This window comes from Panthera uncia, chromosome D2 (genome assembly GCF_023721935.1).
Source record: "Panthera uncia isolate 11264 chromosome D2, Puncia_PCG_1.0, whole genome shotgun sequence".
Taxonomy (NCBI): Eukaryota; Metazoa; Chordata; class Mammalia; order Carnivora; family Felidae; genus Panthera; species Panthera uncia.
This window is the reverse complement of record NC_064818.1, coordinates 66,424,865-66,445,232: the sequence shown is the minus strand read 5'-3', so window position 1 is coordinate 66,445,232 and position 20,368 is coordinate 66,424,865. Positions and strand designations below refer to the sequence as shown.

At 43.4% G+C, this 20,368-nt stretch overlaps 1 long non-coding RNA gene across 1 annotated transcript; it reads right to left on the bottom strand.

The window, feature by feature from the left end:
- Positions 1 to 366: 366 nt before the first annotated feature.
- Positions 367 to 14,453, bottom strand: LOC125932973 (uncharacterized). Its single transcript, XR_007460821.1, has 3 exons — positions 11,880 to 14,453; positions 10,753 to 10,999; positions 367 to 737 (listed from the first exon to the last, which is right to left on the bottom strand). It is a non-coding gene; the product is annotated as an uncharacterized LOC125932973 (long non-coding RNA).
- Positions 14,454 to 20,368: the final 5,915 nt, after the last annotated feature.

The following is a 20,368-nucleotide window of genomic DNA, read 5'->3' as shown; positions in this document are numbered from 1 at the left end:
CTCCCATTATTAATGGTAGCTTCTTGAGAACGGAATCATTTTTTTCATCTCTTTGTTTCCAGCATCTCGATATTGACCCCCTGTTAGGTATAGTCACTCTGTCATTCATTGCACGCAGAGATAAATGGAAGAATGAAAATTGATTTACTTTAGTGTGATAAAGTGTTCCCATTAACTGCAGGTCTGAGAATCAGGAAACACAGCCCCAGGCATTGGTGTTGCCTGCACTTAGCCTTGTGAACTTAGACAAGTCCCTCCTCCAGGTGTTTGGTGTTTTGGTTCTTCAGTCGGAACAATGGTCAAATAATAACTAAACAACTCTCTTTCTTTTTTTTTTCTTAACAACTCTCTTAATGGGTATTAATGGCAACATGAGAAATTACATGTTTCAGTATATTTCCATGTCTAATACACAAGTTCAGTATGATGACATATATCAATGCTACATAAAATTCACTCTGGCCAAACATCTAGGTGAGTTATGTGAGATACTTTGTAATAAGTGAGTAAAAAGATGCTATATATGCAGAAAAAGATTTAAAGAATTAAACAGAACCCAGTTTATGGTCTTCTTATTAAGCCATATATATTACCAATTAACAGTCAGTAACATCCTGACTTTATAGATAGGCTTGCTTAGATTCCTTTTTTAATTTACACAAGGATTTATTTTTAAGTCAGACCTCTCCTGGGCTGTGAATTCGGGCCAGCCTGTCTTCAAACTTCTTCCCGACATTCTGAGAAATAAAGAAAAGAAACAAAGAAAGAAATTAGAGGCGAATACACTGCTTTGGTACTAGAACTCACTCTATGTTAAAATCGCTCTGAAGAAAATAATTCCAAATACAGAAAACTCTTTAGGCCCTGAGAGTTCATCACAATATTTTCTCCTGCAAGAAGAAAAAAAAAAAAAAATAGAAACAACCGAAACATCCAACAAGAGAGCAATGGTTAAATGCGTTACAGCATATTTGTGCCATGGAAACAATGCAGCAGTTATATATTCTGTGACAAGATTTGTAGCAATGTGAGCAAGCGTTTGTGTTACAATTTTATGTGAAAAAGCCAGGTGAAGAGCACGTGTACAAGATGAGGACAAGTATCTAGAAAATAAGCATAAGAAACCAGAAGTACACCTGCATACCCTTGGCTATTAAGAACCATCTTGTTTTCAGGAGTAGGAACACTGCACCCAGAACTTTTCACCCATCGGCAGACTTCCTCCGCCAGTTTCCCCTGTGGGGAGAGGATTTCAGTACTCTCATATTCCCAGCCTTACTTCATTTCTCAGAAGGTTTTTTTTTAATAACTCATGTTTGATTACCAAAGTAATTTATGTTCACTTGAAAATCTCCCTCATTTTAAAGTTCCTTAACCATGTCTGGTTTGAAGTGAAATTGGAAAGTGATTGTTCTTTCAGCGACCAAGACTTTTGGCAGCTTGCCTCTGAACAGAGCTCGGCATTACATAACTCTCAGTTTTGTAGAAAAACTTTCTAAAAGAGCCAACTTCTAGAACCCGTCATTTCAAAACGGCTCTTAAGCAGATTGTAAATGGATTTTACCACCACCGTGGTGTTACTTCCAGCATACACACTTGGAAGCGTGATACAATTTATGGGTTGCTTTAATGCCTTGTAGTAGGTGGTGAATTCTAGGTAAACAAAGGGATCTTCCTCTCTCCCCCAAGAGGGCTGTTGGTGAAAAATTACCAACTAGAGGGAATAAAAAGAGAAGAGTAAAGCCTACTTAAGAAGAAGATGTGGGCCGGGGGATGCCCATCTTCTCGGTGAGTCAGGCAGCAGATGGGTGAATACACCTGACATGTAACACTCATCCCAGCTCTGTCATATGTTCAGAGGCTCTGGGGTCCTCACTGGTCTGAATAAATCTTGCCAGGGCCCCAGTGTAGATAGGCTTTCATACCAAATCACCTGGCATGACAATTATAGTCTGCAGGGCCTCACCCCAAACCCACTCAACTGCAATCTCTGGGGTGGGCTTCAAGATGCTGCATCTTAACAGTGTTTCTCTTCTCTCTACAGAAGAGAAATCTGAGTACCAACATGGGAACTTGACTTGCTTAAGGTCACACCACTGGGTGGTAGCAGGACCTCCTGACCTCCAGGTCAGTCCTTCTCTATGGAGAAATTAGGCCTTAGGACAGACCTGTGTAAAAACAGAGGGCTGCACGTTATGGGTGCCCAGGCCAGACACAAATATACCCTAAACATTGGGCTACCACCACTCCCGTCCTCCTTGGTTCACAGAGGTGTCTCTCAGAGGTTTTTAGAGGGAATGAAAGAAGAAAACTAAAAAATTGAAGCTGGGCTTCTGCAAACACATGTCTTAGAGAACTACTCACAAGGTAATCCATGAAAACAGAACTCCATTATTGAGGAAGTCACCGTATCCTTTCTTACTATCGTGAATCATCTCGAGAAGTCACTTGTCATGTGAGCCTATAAAGGCACTGAGAAGTCCTACAATAAATAAACCCATTTAACTTTCCTTATTCTTGTAATTCACTGACATATTTGACAGAAGTGTGTGTGTGTGTGTGTGTGTGTGTGTGAGAGAGAGAGATCGTTAATATTTTTGAGAAACTAGTATTCTAGAGAAACCATCTAATCGCCCAGAAGTCTCCTTAGTCAAATCCATGTCACCAACATGAGCTGGCTAGTTTGGTGGGAAAGCACTAAGCTCAGAGTCTGGAGAGCTCTCTAACACTTGCTAGTTTTGAGACCTTGGGAACATCTCTTGCCTCATCTTACAACTGAAGAAGCCGAAACTAAGAGATACATGCCTTTTCTGTCCACTCTATGGGGTTGTTTGTATGACCACACAGAACTGCCCACAGAATAGGCAGCACTATACAAGTAAAGTTCCATCATCGCTTCTCTTCTACTCCTCCTCATCCTTCTCTTCCTTCTTTCTCACATGCTCATCACTTACGAGGTCATCTCCATCCCGGAGACCTCAACCTGTCTTTAATAGCAGGGCCTTGACAAGATGACACCACGAATTTGTTGTGACACAAGTATGGCACCCAAGGGTGACCAGCTGATTCTGGAGTTGCTATCATATCAACATTCTCTTGTCATTCATGACAAACTCTCAAAGTATCGACTATAAATGGTAGTGACTCAGGGGTCAAATCTTTCTCACTGAATTACAGGTCAGTTATTCATGTAATTGATTTTCCTCTCTAGAGACACTGGCATTGCTAACACTGTTCCAGTCAAATGGCAGAGGATAGAATCATTTTCCTTGGTCTGTGTTCCAGTGGGTTGTTCTCTGACCAGCACACTTTTATCAGGAGTAACTCCTTCCCTCCTCCCTAAGGGAGGGACCATACTGTAGAGGAAGGGGATGAAGGCTAGAAATGGAGGCATCAATCTGTCACACACTGACCTTAGGGAAATAGTCACTCATGTGTGTCATTGGCCTGATGAAGTGTGACAAGGCACCATGCTTCATTCATCCCTGTGCCCCTCAATGTTTGGCACGGTTCCTGCTACCTCCTAGGTTCTCAGGAAGTATTCCTGAGTGGACAGACGAATAAATGAATGAACTATGTCCTACAATGCCCAGCATATTTTCTCTGCTTTAATGGGGCCTCCATGAGCCATCCTTCTCACCCATGATTGGCCACACCTTATCATGAGGTTGAAACATTAATACACTCAGAAAACGAGAAAGTAGACGTCCAGAAATGAATAGAACAATCTTTGGACTCTCAATGATCTCACTGTGCAGTAGGGGAAATTTATTGGGCTGCAAGTATCCCAGGGTAAGGCCATGGCAACATGGGAGGTCATTTTATTTCCCCCAATAGATTTTAAGCTCCCGGAGGGTAGGAGTCATCTTCAGTGTCGTCATCAACATCTTCATCTTCCTCTTCATCCTCATTGTGTAAACTCCATGAGGACAGGGAGTTGCATGCATTCCAAGCACTCAACACAGCCCCTGGCACATAACAGGCGCTTTTTAATCCTCAGTGAAGTGAATAATTAGTATCAAGTCTAACGTTTTCTGCCTGCTTCTTTCCAGGCACTGTGCCAAGTACTTTATGTTCATTATTTTAACAACAGGAGGAAACTAGGAGCAGAAATAGGTGCAGAAATGTCCTAAGTTGATGGAGACACACTTCTTACCTAAGCAATCTGACTCCAGAGAACATGCTCTTACCCACATCCCTCCACATTATGAATATCCACAGCACCCTCTCATGCTTTGCTATGTCCCTCATGGTTCCTTGTGGGATGAGTGGTGAATGTCAAGTACATGAAAGGACAAGATTCCAAACCAAATTAACGGCCTTGGACTGTTGACTATACCTATCCCTGCACTCCAACTGTCCGACACCAAACAAAGGTTAATAAAGGAACAGACACAGGATTAACTAGATAAGCATGCCAATCTTAAACCCTGCCCAGTCAGGCAGCTAACAAGATTTTTATTGACAGGAAAATAAAGACTTCAGAGAGAAATATGATGCATTCTGCCCTGTCTTTAAGTGAAAAATGAGTTGGTCCAGGGACGTAACAGATCATTTCCCCTTTCAAAGACACTCTCTCTAGTTTCTCTCCAGTGATACTGATGCAACCAAGCAAACAGCAGGACCACTGGTTCAACTGGGACAAGGGGACAAAAAGCCACTGGGACAGGGGGACAAAAAGCATGATGGCTGGGACAAAAGGGAGGGAGCTACACAGCTTCCTAGGCCTGGAGAATGCCCATGCCACTGGAAGTGACATCTCTCTATGTGCCAAGAAGTGTGCTGAGCATTTTCCCCTTGAAATGCAAACAAGAATGTACCTGGGCAAGGGCTAATATCTGGTGCCGAGCAATATTAAATAGAAAAATATTAAATAGCAAAGCCTCTTATTCTCAATAATTATATTTAATTCATGTCAACAAATATCTACTAGTCACCTACTCCGAGCCTGGCCCTGCGTTAGGGATTTATTTCCTTTATGCCTGAATTACCTAATAATAGTAGAAACACCTAATAGTATGTGACACTTTGCAATTTACAATGTGCTGTTAACATCTGCTCATTTTGATTTGGCACCCAGGCAATGGGATAAACACAGCAGAATTCACTATGCCTGTTTTACAGTTGAGGACACCAGGGTTCAGAGAACAGCCACTAACAGCTCCCACTTATTGGGTGCTCAACCTATGCCAGGCACCAAGCAAAGAAGTCTGCATTCGTTATTTTTACAACAACCCTGTAAGGTAGTTACTTTATTATCTCCACTGTACAGACAAGAAAACTGAGGCCTTAAGTTTCCCAAAGTTGCTCAAATTGTAGGTGACAGAATTGGTATTTAAACAAAGGAAGTCCTATACCCTTGCTCTGAAATCCAAAGCTCTTCTGTCTTCAGAGGTTAAATAATTAGCCTAACATCATGCAAACTGTGAAAGGTAAGGCTCTCCTCCTACTACAGCTCTTTCCTTTATTCCTGCTGCTTGAGGAAGTTATTAATATTGGAAAGGGTCCCTGCTTTAAAGGCATTTGTCATCTGGTAAGGGAGACAAGACAAACGTAATACAGAGATGATATCAAGGCAGGGCCAAAGTCTAGCTTTTCCTCAATTAATAAGATCTCCAGGCATAAAATACTGTTTGTGTTCAGAACAGAAAGAAAATCAATAGGTATGCAGTCGACTACGAGCAAACCTTCCTTGAGAATTTAGTTGCACTAATATTTCACTTGCCTTGGTGGAGGCATCTGCCCCTAGGGAATACTTAGATGCCGCCCACACCTCCTTGCCCCGTTGCATTTAGGAAGAGCCATGTGATTCATTTTGGATAATAGGTTGCAGTTGGAGGTGGCATGTATCACTTCCCAATGGAAACAGAAAGAGCACGCGAACTTTCTACATGCCCTTTTTTTCCAGCAACATTCCAGGTTATGAGGGCCTTATCAGCCTATGTTCCTGAGTTTCTTTGAGGAAAAAAGCCTCCTGCTGAACTTCACTGGATATTTATTCTGGAGGAGAAATCACTCTGTTGTGTGTTAGCCCCTGCAATTGGAGGTAAATTTGTTGCTGCAGCAAAACGTAGCCTATCCTAACTAATGCAGAGGGATGAAGCCATTTAAAAGGAGAACACACCAAAGAAAGGTTGGGATTTAAGTTATGCCTCAGAAATTCTACACAGGGGTAGGTGAACATGGGAGGCTGGAAGTCCAGAAGAGAGAACAGCCCCCAACACTTAGCAGAGGGTGTGTGTTGGGAACCAGGATTGGCTATAATGGGATTGGGAAAATAGGGTAAGGCCAGAAAGAGCTCTCAGTGCCACACCTGAGGGTTAGAATGATAGCTTGATGAGGCTGGGAAGTGCCTTAAAGATCATCTTATAGTTGAAAAGATATAATCTTGTCATTGCTTATCTAATTATAAATCATGACAATGGTGCTGAGCAAGAAGCACAGAGCACTTTGCGGCCCATAAGAGAAGGCCGTGGTCAAGTTTGTTGGATAGAGGAAGACTTCCAGGAAGCACTGGGAAGCTGAAAACCAAGGACGAAGCTAAACAGAAAAGTAGCAGCACATCCCAGGCAGAGAGAGAGGCAGTCTGCAAATACCAGGAGGAAAGGGCAGGACATTGACAGTGCGGAGAGACAGAGTCGGGGAAGATGAGACTGAAGAGGATGGTTTCCCATTCCTTGCCATGACCTACCAGGCTGCAATAACAGCCCCATTGAGAGCGACGGGGAGGCCCTGGCCAGGTTGCAGGAGCGAGGGCAAAAACGAGCCGTAGATGTGACAGCAAACTAGCTGACCCATGGGGAACAGATGTGAGGGAGGTCAGACAGCATGGGAACAGTTAGGAGCTACTGGGCTTATCCAGGGAGGGGGTGGCAATGGTTTGGTTAGGGGGCTGGAGGGAAAGGTGGGAAGAAGGGGATGGATCTGAATGATGTACATGAAGTTACAAGGTCGATTGGGAATGGAGGGTGAGGGAGAGGAGGGGCCAAGGATATCTTCTAGTTGTACAATCGCACAATTGTGCGGATGGTGTTGATGTTGACTGAAGTAGTAGAAAAGAGAGAAGAAGCCATGTTTGTGGAGAGGGAAGATAGGTTTTGAGCCAGTTGGAAGAATCCAGATGGCGCTGTATAGATGCCAGCCATCCAGGAGGGCCTGGGGATTGAGGAGAAATGGGTCCCTTCCCACACTCCCGATCAGAAGAGTGGGAACAAAGCTGTCACACTCACCCTGCTGGCCACATTTCCAATGAGCTGACTCAAAGATCAGAGCTACAGTGTTTGACCCTTTAATCTTCTCAGTTTTGCACATTTTATGCTTTATTAAGCCCCAGTTCAGCAGTTGACTTAAGATCCATAATAAGAACTTTTTACAGGAATAGACACACAGAGATCATACTGAACTTGGGCGCTAGGGCACAGTTAAGCATCTGGGGGTTTCCACTGTTTACAGGAGAATCCCATCAACATCCCAGAGGAACACAGGATTTCAAGGCTCAGGAGGAGGAATAATTGCTTCTGGCTGGGAACATTAAGGAAGAATTTGCTGTGAAATTTGCATTTGAGTTGCATCTTGGAGGATGAGTATGATTTAAACAGATGGAGATAGGAAGAGTTTCAGCAAAGGCAACAGGGAGGTAGGTAGAAGACATGTTTCCTCTCCTGGGCATCCTCCATTTTGGTGCCTTGTCCTGAGCACAGAGCCCTTATGATCCTTAGTTGGCAAGAGTGATTGCCACCTGGAAAGGGGGCTTCTGATCAATCTGGGGGTGACTCCACCGGCTGAAGCGAAGTGGCTGAAGACAGGAAAGGCAACACAGAAAAGTCATTTCATTGTCCACCCACGTTCCTCTCTTCTACATCCACACATGTACCCTGAGCCCTAGAGTGCCTGTCCATTATCCCCTACGTACACACCCCCGCTGTCCTCTGTCTCCCTTTAAATATGCTGTTTCTTCTGCCAGAAATGCCTTCCCTCCTCCATCATCGTCTGTCCAAAGTTTCCATATCCTCCGTGAGCAACTCAAAGGCTAGACCAGTACTCCTCCTTCCTTCTCCAGCCGGAGGTGATGCTTCCCTTAGGGCAGCTTCCCTGTACCTCTCATTCGGTACCTCTTTCTGAGCCTATATTCAGCTTCTTTGGGGTCATGCTTTGATGCTCCTTGAGGCAGAGACTATATCTGGCTCCTCTTTGGAGACCCGGAACAGCCTAGGACATGCATGAGAGCTCCACACTGGTAAGACAGAGGACAGAGCCTGAATCTAGAACTCCTGGGTCCACTTTCCAGTTCTGACTGAGTTGCAAAATACACAGGAGCAATGCAAAGCCAATTACACTCACGGAAGAATTTTATTCCATAGCCTGAAACCATGAGAGTGAAACTTTGAGCACCTCAAGGCTCTAGAGCTAAATTTGTTATTGCTTCGTCTGAATCTCACAGCTTTATCTCGTGGGACAAATTGCTTCCTGCCAATATATTGGTAGTTTCTCGAGGACCCAATATGCTCCACCTGGTGGTAGAGGAAAGATGACTGTGACAAAAAAAGTGTTCCTCTGCCCAAGCTGAAGTCCAAAAGCCACTGTGTGAAGGTGCCTGGGCACACCTGTGCATGTGTGTGCACATGTGACCAAGGGCATGGGCAGAGATGTGGGTGTGGACGTGAGCATATGTCATGGCCTTACCAGCTCAATCCTCTATTTCAGAAAATTTTTGCAGAGATGATGAGTGATGAGAGACACAGAAAGAGGGAGAGAGATCTATTCTCCAGGGGTAATCGTGTTACTGAATACCACCAGCAGTCATCGTGTTTATCTTTCTCATTTATCCAAACCCCAAACAGCCCTCTGCAGCAAATCGCATTTCAGCAGAGAAGATCATTCTGTCTGTAGCATAAACTTCTCACTGCATCTCTCTCAGGAGCGGCCTCTCTAGGTAAATATAAATCTATTCTAATGGCAACATTTGCAGAAGTAATGTTATTTGCCCTGATTTAGAGAAAACACAACATAGGCTCTGGCAAAGCTGATCTTTTTTCCTTAGAAATTAATCAAAAGCACATAATTCAGAGGCAACACGAATGTTCCATTGGCAGAGTGGAGCACTGGTGTGTATGTGTGTGTGTGTGTGCACGCGCGTGCATGTGTGTGTGTGTGTGTGGCGGGAGGGGTGGGGACTGTGATGAATTATTCCAGCCTTCTAACCCCTCCTCTGGGGAAGAGGAGTGGGCTTCCCTTTTATTTGTTTCCTGTCATGCAAGTGGCTTCTGGAGATCCAGTTCATGAGATTCATAGAGTTGAGAGAGTTCAAATGGCTATTTTTCACTGAAGGACCAAGAAGCTGTACATTTTGCCCCAAGGGAATATAAAAGGTCAATCCATCAGTGACCTCTGGTGCCTCTGCAGGAGAGCCTCTGAAGGTGCCGAAGCAGGCAACTACCTGGCAGGGAGAGGAGAGGGGGCGGCAGGGGAGATAGGGTTTAATGCCCACAGCACTGTGGGAGAAGGTGGGGGAGGGAAGGCACTACCTTTCAGGGTCCATTCCACTGCTAGCCCCTGATGACAGGGAGACAGAATTTGTAATCAATGATTTTTTTTAAAATTACAGTACATCCCCGTTTTAAAGTGCCATTCACTGCAACCAGGACAGTAAGGCATCATGGTTCCAGAGTCAGACTTACTATCCTCAAATCTCACTTGTACCACTTACAAACTAGGTGATCCTGGGCTAGTTACTTAGCCTTCCTATGCCTCAATTTTCTCATTTGTAAACTGATTTGATAAGAGTTGTGAGGTTTAAATGAGTTGATGCATGCAAAGGACTTAGAAGGGCATCTGGTACAGTAAGCACACGTGCTAACTATCATATATTATTATCGTTATTTGCAGTATTGATTAAACCATCATGTGAACCTCTTGCTGGCCCATGCTCCTGTGACAACCACATGACAGGAGACAAATTTGTGGATTTGCAAACCCCATAGGTGACAAAAACAAAAAACAAGCAAACAAAACAAAACAAAACAAAAGCTCAAAGAGCTCAGGATGGGAGGGTGGTAAGAGTTAATCCATCCATCCCTTCACAGTCTAAGATCTCTCTGGATCCAGGCCAAAGACTTGCTGAAGCATTCTATTTTTCTTGGGTTGGTTGTTAAAAATCAGCTTTTATTGTCAGAGGCCATTTTCCATCTTCTGAGCAGAAGCAGGCTTCTAACTACATTTAGTGTTGGAAGGAGAATACGATGGAGAATCAAGTCCAAATTTAACATCAGTGGGTCATGTGATTTGTCCAATTCCCTTCTCCCCCTACATGGCTTCAGTTTCCCCATCTGTACAATGAGGAGATAGCACCAATGGCCTCTAAAGAATCATCCAGCATCACCTACAGTGCATTTACAGCCCTGGTCCTCTGGGTAGACTCAGTGTGGTAAGAGACTTTGGCATGGGCAACTCCTTGGGGGTCACCACTGGCCCAGGACTCAGACCAGAGAGGTGAGCAGAGTCATGACCTTTTGGCTGTTTGTATCTGAGTGGTTTGGTTTGTGTCTCAGCAGACAGTGGAATCATAATGACCATGAGCCTCCTGACTGATCCTTACTTCAGTGCTTTTATAGTGAGACCCGTAACAATGACCAAAGTAGAGGAACAGGCTTCTGTGGATCAGCCACTTCCCTCCAGAGGGCTGGTGATTATCAGACTTCTTCACTGTGTGACTCTCCAAGAGCCCCTAGAGTGCCTGGGCTCTGGTAATCTCACCTTCCAGAAGACACCGCTCATGGTACAGGCCTCGCCACTACCAACAGCCTCTGGGAACTCGGCACTTCGTCTCCGTCTTGTACTATGGCCCTTGTCAGTCCCGGAGCTGGTGACCACCCTTGTAGAGCTGAGGCTGGCCCAGCTTCCCCTGCATTTCTGTTCCTTGAAACCACTGGTTTCCTCCATTGCAATTTCAGAGCAGAGTCTGAGGAAGCCCATGTTTCAAATGCAGCATGGGCACTGCCATCTAGATAAGGCAAGAGGATTGAATATGTTCTCAGCTATCAGAGAGTGGATCATTCAATAAATCTTCTAATAAGGATGGAGTACTTGCCATGTACTACTAACAGTAGGGGAACTTTGGAATGTGAACCGGTACTCGATATTGCGGAGACCCTTCACACTTTTTATCTCTTCAAAATTTACAGTAACCTTATAGAAGAGTTTCTAGTCTTCTATACGAAGTCTCCAAAAGCATTAAGAACATCACCAGGACTTAACCCAGAGATATTACAACACAAAATACAAAGAGGCAGAAAGCGTGGCCTCTGCCTCATAGAATGCACATCCTGTTGGAGAAACAGGATGTGGGCTCTACCTGGCTTTGTCCTGTGCTGCTATTTGATGTTTTAATTCCTTTGATAGATAAGATAATATACTATGCAGATTATGAGATATGAGAGTCCACTCGCTGGAGCCTAGAGAAGTGGGGAAAGCTGAATGGGCTTTTAGGCAAGCTTTGCAGGATGGAGAGGGATGCTCTCAGCAAGAGGAAACAAGATTAGGTGAGAGAAATAGCACGAGCAAAGGCCACCCAACTGGGCCATTCAAGATCCCATTTCCTTCTAGTTATCTTGGACTGAGGATGCTGATTTGGCTCATGAAAAAGGAGTTCAGAAGCAAATGCTGGGGTATTCCCTCTTGTTCAGAGCTACTGCTGGCCTGGAGAACAAGAGCTGTCTGCATAGAAATGTGTTCCGGGAAAGAGCACTAAGAAAAGGTCTTAATGATATGTGATAAGGCTCAAATTAAAGTCAAGTGGGATATTCCTAAGAGGCAGCTCTTTAAACATTTGCAGCAAATGTCACTAGTGGTAGAAAATATAGTCGCACTCCCAATATGTTTACCTGTTTGGATTTTTAAAATTTTATGCCATGCTTGTGTGATTCTAAAATATATCCATGTTTATTTCAATTGACCTGTTTAATAATTCCACAGACATTTGTTGAGCCCCTATTCTGTGCTGGGAACTGTCCTGGGCACTGAGGGGAAAGCAGTGAATACACAACAGTTCCCATCCTCATGACATTGCATTCCAGAGTTTCTTCTCACATTTTGGTAGAAAGTGATAGTTCCTTGGAGATGTAGACATCCATCCTGAGCTTCCTGTAACCCCAACACCTTGCCTGTGGGCATAAGATGAATCTTGGATTAAAGAGGGGTCTGTAAGCAAGGTGAAAGGAGAAATGCCCTCCTGGTAGGCAGCAAAGAGTATCTGATACCTTGGCTTCCTCTTACATGTTGAATTTCAAGATGGAGCTATTAATAAATGTAAAATGAAAGCTCCTGTGTTTTGATTGCCTCCTACCTGACAAACACTGTCCTTGGCAGAGTAAAAGCCATTAATTCTACTTGGCCCCAACCCTATGTTTTCTTCAAAATCCCTCTCATATCCTAAGATTACTTGTTGATTACTGCTTGTTTATTGTGTTGCCTCCCCAGTTAGAATACAAGCTCTAAGAGAGCAACACTCATGTTTGCCTTGTTCATTGTCCCAACATCTAGCACAGCACATGGCAGGTAATTGGTTCCTAATGAATATTTTTGGAGAAGTAAATAAATGAGCTCTGTTACAAGATGAGAGACTTTCCCAATTCTTCTATAGCCGTTCTTTCCATCTTGCATTTGCCGATAAAGGCTAGGTAACTCTCTCAAGGTCACTTGAGGAGCATGACACAATCGAACTTTAAATTTAGTCTGTCAGATTCCACATCCTTGCTCTTGTCCCTAGTGCTATAAACCCTTGTCCTTGTAAGAAGGCACCCTTTGATTTAATGATTTCTCTTCTTGGACAACTACAAACAAGTAACTGCAAATTGTAGCCATTCTTTCAGTCTCCTCTGCTCGTGCTCTTTTCCTGGGTTAGAACCTTCTCTATCCCTCTGTGCAGAGCTTCCCCCAACATATACACATCCATGTCCAGACTTCAGTTAGCACACCCACCTTTCTGAAGTCATCAATCACTCTATTCCCTGCCTCCACTGTTACACCCTCTACCTGTAGCTTAATTATCCCCACACCTAGACCTCATCTCCCCATGGAGAATGAAAATCCTCATGGGTCAGGAATACCCCATCACCTTGGGAGGCCACATAGAATAATGGTAAAACCTCAGATTCTAGGACCAGACTAGCTGTATGCAAACCCCAGCTCTTCCTCTTGCGGACTGTGTGATCTCAGGCAAGTTTCTTCACTACTGTGGGCCTCAGTTTCCTCATCCGTAAAGTGGGAATAATAATGGTATGTAGGGTTGTTGTAAAGGTGAGTTAATATGTGTAAAACTTAATGTGAAGCACACAGTAAGAGCATGTAGATGTCAACTATCCTTTCTCACTTATCTTCTTTTCCTTTTCTAACTGTGCCAGGCACCTAAAGAATATTTTTAAATTCCTACTAACATGAATCTGCTAATTCTCTGGCCACCTCCTCAGTGTGTAGTATTTCCCCCATACTTCACTGCAAATTCTGAGGACAGGCATTGCTAGTGTTTTCTCCTTCCTCCCTTTCAGGGTCTACCATAGTGGGAAGAACTCAACAGGTACTTAATAAATCCTTATGGAAATGAACAAACCAAAAAGGCCTTGGGTTTTGGGGGAAAATTCTCATTTGATTTTCTTTTCTGCCTTTCCTCTCTCCTTTAATTGCACACCTCTTCTTTCTTCCTGAAATCAGATTAAGCCCCACTGAGCCTAAACCAATAGTGTTTCACGTCATTTTCCTAATGGATATGAATTGACTGTAATCTTTTTGTTTTGTGGCCACTGGCAGTTGGTCAGGCAGGTGACTGAGATGTAGATTTTAATCACTCCCAAAATATAGTATTAGCTTACAAAATGTCAGCCCTCCACTGCACTGGAGAGTCATTTATGATGACATTGCAGCTGAAGGAAAGCGCCCCAAGAAACCTTAATTGGCCTTCAGCTGATTTTAGGAACCAGGCCTTCCTTGTAATTTGCTGCAAAACTCATACAATTCTCTGAAATAAGATCAGTCATGGGACACTGCAGTGAGAACATTACAGAAAATAGCTCAAGGACAGATCTGTGCACCACAAATTCATTAGGAAGCTACCACCAGACCCAACCTCCAATGTACTTATCTTTGGGAAGAACTCATTTCTTGTCAAGACTTGACTTTGAAAGGCAATGGGAAGAGGTGGTCCCAACAAGATTTCTCAGCTGCCATTTAATCCACACTCAAGGGAACCCAAACAGCAATATTGATAACAACAGAAAACAGGAAAGCTGATTTCCTTTGGGCAGAAAACGGTTTTCCCAAAAAGATGCATCTGAAACGGAAATTGAAAACATGAGAGTATTTCAGCTGAGGACATTCCAAGTGGTACCTGCATTCACACACATACAGTAGATCTTATTAACTTAGAACAGGGCTGGCAAATTGGTGCCATTTTGCATAACGTTTCTCTCTTTTTTAAAAAAAATTTTGTTTGTTTTTGAGAGAGAGAGCATGAGCAGAGGAGGGGCAGAGAGAAAGGGGGACAGAGGATCCAAAGCAGGCTCCACTCTGACAGTAGCAAGCCTGATGCGGGGCTTGAACTCACGAACTGTGAGATCATGACCTGAGCCAAAGTCGGACGCTCCACTGACTGAGCCATCCCGGTGCCCCTTGCATAACATTTCTGATGAATTATAGTGGCTGCTAAAAACACCATATCCAAAAGGATTCTGTTGCATTTCAGCTCAACAAGAAAGAATGCGGTAATCATTCAGCAATGTCTGCTGTGGCAGAGGAAGTGAAACCCATGTATTAAAGGGTTGCCATCCTCAACTTGGAATCATGGGGGCAGGATGGATTTCTGATGCAAGTGTAGAAATATCTATAAACCTCTGTTTCATTATTATTTTCCATTATTGCTTTTTATTGCAGACAGTAGCATAAATCATAAATATGAATATCCAAAGTTGGAGCACTTATTTCAAAGTTTCTAATCAGTGGGCTCTCCCATTCTCTGTTTCCTTTTCATGAGAGCCATTTTGACAAGTTTGCCAGTGAGAGAAACAGGTCTATGCTGAGGAGGTATTTTATGGTAATAAAGGAGAGGAACTTAAATGCCAGTGTCGCTCATGACAAACAACTCCCTGAGTAAGACTTCCTTGAAGCAAACTTCATACACCCACCCCCTATTTCCATAGTGGGTTTAGGAAGGCCCATAAAAGAGAGGTCTTGCTCATTCTCACCAATTACTGGAAGAATCAGCTGGTGAGTAACTTACCTGTCCCCTGGAACTTGAGATCTGTGTCATTGGTTCAGAACAGTCGAAGGGTACAGGGAGGAGAAAAGATCATGTCACCAAAGGTAACTCAGGCTCCCTGCTGACACTGCCCCCAGCATTGGCTCTGACAGACATTTGGCAAATCCACCCTCCAGTACTGTTCTCAGTGACAGCTTGAGAGGGGGCTGGGGCAACCTTCACTTTCTCGAGAGGAGTCAATGCAGCAAGAGTCAACCTCTTTGCACATTTTATGGGGATCTGCAGTCTGATGGAAAAGGCATCATGGATTCAGGACAAGGGCAGGTTTCCCTGTGCATCTGAGACTGGAGTGCCAGAGACCAGCAGCAACTCAGGAATAAAGACGGTGCAAAGATTTCTAACGACATTTCACTCTTTTCAAAGTTCAGTCCTATAAGTTTCAGTGGAAGTTTTAGATGTAGGGAATGTAGGATGGCTTTTCTGGGAAACAGCTACCAGCGGTTCCACCTTCTGGCTGAGCAGCTCCCTTTTCTAGCTGATGAAAGCAAGTAGGCTTCTTCGGCATCACCAAGAAAGACATTTGGAAAAAGGCAACAGAGTCGGACTAGATACTGGTTCAGAAAAGTTATTGTTCTCCTTTCCCTCCCCACTGTGACATCAGTAGTTGCAGAATCAGCCCTGGTTTCTAACACACTTCTTGATGGAAAGCTGAACAATTTTTCTGTTTTACCTTATGAAGTAGAAAATCCCCAAAGGGGGAAGAAAGGGACTACAGTCTAGTTGGAAATTAAGTTAAACTCAATTAATTTACATAAATGCACTGGATTGCTTTGGTATTGTAATTAATTCTTGGTTCGTAATGTGGAGTTTGTCCCTGCAGATTGTGTCCCAGAACACGCCATTGCTCTAATCTGGCTGGCAGCATGGCTTCAAGGGCACCAGTGGATTGATTGTAAGCTCTCTGAGGACAGAGACAAGGCTGATACTGCTCTGTTGGATAAATATGTGTTCACTGGGCAAATATTTATAAAGCATCCACAGTGGTTGTACATCAGCACACCCATGGTGCCTAAAAGTAAATAAAGTAGACGGGTGCCTACCTTCATGGATCTTATGTTCTAACTGAGGAGAGATAGATTATAAACAAGTAACCCAATCAATAAACAAGATCCATTCAGGTGGTGACAAATATTGTACTACAAAGAAATAACACAGGGTATAAAAATAAAAAGGAATGCCACAGGAAGACGTCCAAGAGCTGAGAAGTAAATGATGGGGAATCAACCATTGCTCCTAGCAGGGGCAATGGTGTGCGAAGGTGCCGTAGGTAGGCAGCCTTGGCATGTTCCAAGGATAGAAGGCAGACCAGAATAACTGGAACCTGGTAAGTGAGAGGGAGAAAGACGTAAGAGGGGACTAGTGGAATAAAAAGGGACTTGGTCATGATATGGAGTCAGGATTCTATCCTAAATCCCACGAGAAGCCTTTGGAAAGTTTTAAGTGAGAGAATGACATGATGTGACAAAAGTTCACACCGGCTTTTAGTTGCAAAATGGATTACACAGCATAAGAATGGATGCGTTTTAGATGTATATTCTCATTCCAAATCTGGGATGGGGGTTAGGTGCGGGACAAGAGTAAAGAGGCAAGAAGTTTTGCCATTTCACAGCCATGATAAAAGGGCAATGGGAGAACTATAGGCAGTCGTGTGCTGGTCAGTGTTTAATAACTGGCTTTCTTGGGGGTGGGGGGTTGAGGCCAGTGGAGGGAAGGAGATCCAATTTGTAGAATTTGCTGATGTTCACGGTGTAAATACTTCTACCATGGTTGATTTCAAACTATCAACACGACCTCGCTGAGTTCAGAGTTAGAAAGAGATGCATACAATGGAGTCTCACAGGTCATGATGGATTGATTCTGGCATACCACTGTCTCCAGTGCAAAAGCTTCTACTATAAACTAATCTCATCTGGGGTCATGACAAGTTATAGCACACCTGAGAACACTAGGCTATAGTGTTTAGGGGAAGTCACACATTCATTAGTGCAAAAGGGTCCAAAGTTTTCCTAAAACTCACAGAAAAGGAAAACTTTAAATGATCGCTATGAGTAAAGTATGGGGGATTCTTATAGCAATAAAACTATTGTGAATGATACTGTAATGGCGTGTGCACGTCATTATACACCTGTGAAAGTCCTACAGCATGTCCAACAGAATGAATCCTAATGCAAATTATGGACCTTAGTTAATAATATCAATATTGGCTCATTAATTGTAACAAACATACCACACTAATGCATATGTTAATATGTTAATATGTATATGTTAATCAGAGGGAAGGGGTATCACAGAGTACGTGGGAACTCTGTATTTTCCACTCAAATTTTATAAACCCAAAAGTGTTTTAAAAATAGTCTGTTAATTTAAAAAAATTATCAAGAAGATATCAACACATGTACTTGTGTAAATGTGAATGTGTATACGTAGGCATTTGGAAAAAATCATCTTTCATGTCTCAAAATATCCCATTTCCTTGCTATTATATTATGGGAGGCTGAATGATGGCCCTTAAAACTACACCCTAATCCGCAGAACCTGTGAATATGTTCTTTACATGACAAAAGGGACTTGCAAGACGTGATCAAGTTAAGGATCCTGAGATGAGAGATTATCTTGGATGATCCAGTTCAATTCAATGTAGTCACCTTTTATTTTTTTTAATTTATTTTAATTTTTAATTTTTAAAATTTACTTATGTTTTTTAATTTACATCCAGGTCAGTTAGCCTATAGTGCTATAATGATTTCAGGAGTAGATTTCACTGATTCATCTCCTATGTATAACACCCAGTGCTCATCCCAACAAGTGTCCCCCCCTAATGCCCCTTACCCATTTGGCCCATCCCCCTACCCACAACCCCTCCAGCAACCTTCAATTTGTTCTCTGTATTTAAGAGTCTTTTATGTTTTGTCCCCCTCCTTGTTTTTATATTATTTTTGCTTCTCTTCTCTGACGTTCATCTGTTTTGTACTTTAAAATTTTTTTTAATGTTTATTTATTTTTGACAGAGAGAGAGAGAGAGACAGAGCATGAGCGGGGGAGGGGCAGAGAGAGAGAGGGAGACATAGAATCCGAAACAGGATCCAGGCTCTGAGATGTCAGCACAGAGCCCTACGGGGGGCTTGAACTCATGAAACGCGAGATTGTGACCTGGGCCAAAGTTGGATGCTCAACCGACTAAGCCACCCAGGTACCCCCATCTGTTTTGTATTTTAAATTACAAGGGTCCTTATAAAACAGAAAGCAACATCATAAGGGAAGCAGAGGGACACAGAGAGAGACTGGAAGATTCGAAGCTGCTGCCTTTGAAGATGGAGGGTGGGCCACTTACCAAGGAATGCGGGCGGCCTCCAACAGCTAGGAAAAGCAAAGAAACTGATTCTTTCCTAGAGCATCCAGAAGGAATGCAGCCCTCCTGACCCATCTTAGCACTTTTGACTTCCCAGTTGTAAGACAATAAATTTATGTTGTTTCAAAACACTAAGTTTGTGGTAATTTGTGGCAGCAGTTTGTGACACAGTAGGAAGCTAACATATATTCCTTCTACCTGGGATTTGCCCTCTCTGTCCCATCAAACCACCAGGTATCTCTTTGGCTTATCCTGTTCTTTTAGCTCCTCTCTTACATCTGTGCCTCCTGGGCCAAGCCCAAACAGAACACATGCCACCATCTTGCCTCTATTCTTAGTCTGGCACAATTGCCGGCTGGCAGATGACGATACTCAACAAGCATTTGTTAAATGAATGAACGAATGTTGCTTCCAAATTCATCCCACACTTAAAAGGATGATGTGGGGGTTTTTGTTTTTTAGTATTTGTTTTTCAGTTGTGCTGTTTGCTTTAATCTACCCTCTATCCCATAAGAAACCACTCGCACACGTGGTGACTTCTAGCTGTAAGTACACATGGATTCATTTTTTCTTTTTGGTTTTGACCTGCCCCCGTGGTTTGAGTTCTTTATGGGGCTCCTGTTCCCAGGACTTCCTACTGGTAAATTCCATCTCAACTTCTTTTTATGTGGGGCATCAATCTAAACTAGAATCAGATGGAATCTCTATAGAGCCCCAAAATATACAGCTGTGGGTTGGGGTCAAAAAGAGACAGTGACTGATCTGGCTGGGCTAGCACAATGGTTAGCATGTGGAACTAATAAAGAAAACCAGGGAGCTGCACAGGCTTGTTGGATTCATAAAGAGGAAAACACTCCCAAGTCACAGATATTACCCGTGACCCAGTCATCCATCTCAGATATGCAATGTCCTAGGTCACAAGGGGACAAGGTGACAAATTGTAAGCAGATGAGACCTCGAGATGAAAAAACGACTCAAAGGATGTCTCCTTCTGAGGGTGGGTCATAGAGTCTAGGAGTACACGAAAATGCATTGCAAAGAAATGTAGATTCCCCGTAGTCCCACTTCTCTTTTGAGTTGGGTGAGTTACTTCTCCTCTCAGACCTTGGTTTGCTGAAGACCACACAGAAAGCAAATGGCAGCATGAATACAACAAAAGAGGCATTCGTTATTCGCTCAGGATAAGTCGGAAGGCAGTGAGATGATGAAATGATCACATCGACTCTCTAGATTTTAACATTGAATCATTTTGCTGTTCTAGTTATCTGCAAAATGACTGAATTCAATCTACCAAGAACACACGCCCCCAACTGGGAGGAGCACTCACTGTTCCACTGAGGTGACAGTGGCCATGGGATGATCAGCACTGCTCTCCCTTGTCTCTCTTGGATTCCATCCCATGAAGCTGGGAAATGCCAAGTGTCAAATAATTCCAGTTACCTAAGCCCTGCAAGATGGAGCCTTTATTTCCTGAAGATAACACTAAGAAGAAGACTTCAGAGAAGGCACCATTTAAATGTCCCAAATTGGTTTGCCTGACGACAGGAGCAGAGAAGGAGGAGGAAGATACCAATTAAACGGAACCCTCAGGCACAGATGTCTCATTAGAGGCATCTGTTGAGTAGAAACTGCTCAGGACCACCTCCACTGTGCCGGACCTCATCTCCAGTGATTGCCCACCTCTTGGCATGACCCCCAGGCTAATGACAGAACAT